We start from the raw sequence: 2,500 nt of genomic DNA, 5'->3' as shown, positions 1-2,500 counted from the left end.
ATCGTCGCACTATTCCATAAACATGAGTACAGAACCACAGAGTTAAAGAAATGGCTTAAAAACAAATCCATTGATTTCACTAAAACGCGCAATGGAAATCCGAATTCAAGAGAAGAGAGCGGTGCGCATCAGAAAAGAGAGTGATGAATAAAACTGGCAATATCGTTTCGCGTTGCTCTCGCGACATAAAATCCGCTATTGGTAAAATATCAACCAAGTCGTACGGGATCACAGCGATATCCGTAGTGCAGTGCTGGGGAACTTACTTTCATGATGAATTTAGTTATGTTCTTTCGAATCTCTTTATTGTTTATTCATATCATCTTTGTTATCATTGTCATTTCTACCATAAGAATATTCACCACAACTTCGACTACTTATAAGTTACAGTTTCTACCACAACAACTATCGTAACCACGAAGTCAGCCCTACATATTGACAAAGGTTTGTTACCTGCATCACGGCGCTACCAACATGAGACACCATAACAGCTCACCACAACCTACATACTTCAAGTACTACACATTATCACGAAAGACAAGGCATCGTAAGTAACATTCATACTAACGCAGCGGATTTCCCTACTGACAATGGACTGCAAGGGACTACTGCCATAGATACTGCCATTACCACTAATTGTGCAATAATCAGCACGCTTGCAATATACTGCTACAGATATAGCGCCCCCACAAGATTGCAGTGCCCTTCCATCCCTTCTCTCCCTTCCGTTCCTTCCCTTCCCTCCCTTTCATTACTACCATTCCCTTCCTTTCATTCTTTCCCTTCCCTCCCTCCCATTCCTGCCCTTCCCTCCCTCCCATTCCTGCCCTTCCCTCCCTCCCATTCCTGCCCTTCCCTCCCTCCCATTCCTTCCCTTCCCTCCCTTCCATTCCTTCCCTTCCCTCCCTTTCATTACTACCCTTCCCTTCGCCTGATCACGCTCTCCTTACCTTACCTTTCCCTCTCGTCTCTCCCTTCCTTTCCCTTCTCTACTCATTCCCTTATTTCTGTTTTTATTCCTCTCTTCTCTTCCCTTCCTCTCCCTCTACCTCTTTCCCTTCATTTTCTTTTGCTTTCCCTTTCCGTTCCATTAATTTCCTCTAACTATCCTTTTTTCTCGTCTCTTCCCCTTCTTCCCCTTCATTTTATTACACCCCTTTTCCCTTCACTTTCCTTCCCCTTGCTTCCCTTCCCTTCCCCTCTCTTCTCTTTTTTTCTTTTTTCTTTCCTATACTTCCTTTCCATCCGTCCTCCGTCCCTTCCTTTCTTTTCCTGTATCTTACTTTTCTTCCCCTTTCCCTTCTCCTTCCCCTTCCCTTACCGTTTCCCATTCCCCTTCCCCTTCTCCTTCCCTTCCCCTTCCCCTTCCCCTTCCCCTTCCCCTTCCCCTTCCCTTCCCTCCGCTTCTTTTTCCCTTTACGGCAGTACCGTCCCATACAATAACGTGAACAAGACCCCATCCCTAAATGAGTCAGCGGATATCAAGGCACCCTGAAGACTCATGCTACGCAAATGGTTCTTGCCTGACTGCCACAAGCGAGGCAGTGCCATCAACAACCCCAGTATGAACGCGGAACGGCGAATGCATCATAAGCAGTTTGTCTTCCCGAACGTACCTTGCTTGGCGCGTGTGTCTTGTATCGCGTTTTCGTCATGTATCAAGCATGTTGACTTCGTTTTGCATTATGTGCAGGGTAATTAACATCCTCGATGTATGTAAGTGTTACGTGCAACATCGTGCGCGCGAGCTCTGCAACTTTCTCAACGTTTACCATATTCATTGTATGAGAATTATTTGCGATCTTCGACATAGACGGGATATTACAATATGCGAGATGACTGTATTATGTATACATGATTCGTGTCTGCAACATGTTCATTAATAAGGAGTCAGAATTGGCCATTATAAGACACAACCATTATATCAGTATGTGAAGTGTCGTCGTAGTATGTTTGTACATGCATGATAAGAGCTGCTATTTGTGTTCATGCAAAGTTTTGTTTTACCCATATACGGGAGGAACGAAAATTTGACGTAAGACCCATTGTTTCTTTGGTTATAGACATGTTTAGAGAGATATTTTTTTTGCAATTTCATATCGCATAACCTCGCTACAGAAAAGCGCGGAAATATTTTCTCTCGCAGGAGCTGAGCATATATCCATTTTTAAAAACAAGAGTCATATGTTTCAAGGGAAATTTGAAAGTACTCTCTCTCTCTCTCTCTCTCTCTCTCTCTCTCTCTCTCTCTCTCTCTCTCTCTCTCTCTCTCTCTCTCTCTCTCTCTCTCTATCTATCTATCTATCTATCTACCTATCTCTCTCTCTCTCTCTCTCTCTCTCTCTCTCTCTCTCTCTCTCTCTCTCTCTCTCTCTCTCTCTCTCTCTCTCTCTCTCTCTCTCTCTCTCTCTCTCTCTCTCTCTCTCTCTCTCTATCTATCTATCTATCTATCTACCTATCTATCTATCTAACAATCTATCAACCCATCTATCAATCCATC

Source organism: Penaeus japonicus, unplaced genomic scaffold (genome assembly GCF_977035675.1).
Source record: "Penaeus japonicus unplaced genomic scaffold, GWHDUDI00000001_assembly GWHDUDI00000001, whole genome shotgun sequence".
Taxonomy (NCBI): Eukaryota; Metazoa; Arthropoda; class Malacostraca; order Decapoda; family Penaeidae; genus Penaeus; species Penaeus japonicus.
Note: the sequence above shows the minus strand (reverse complement) of the source record.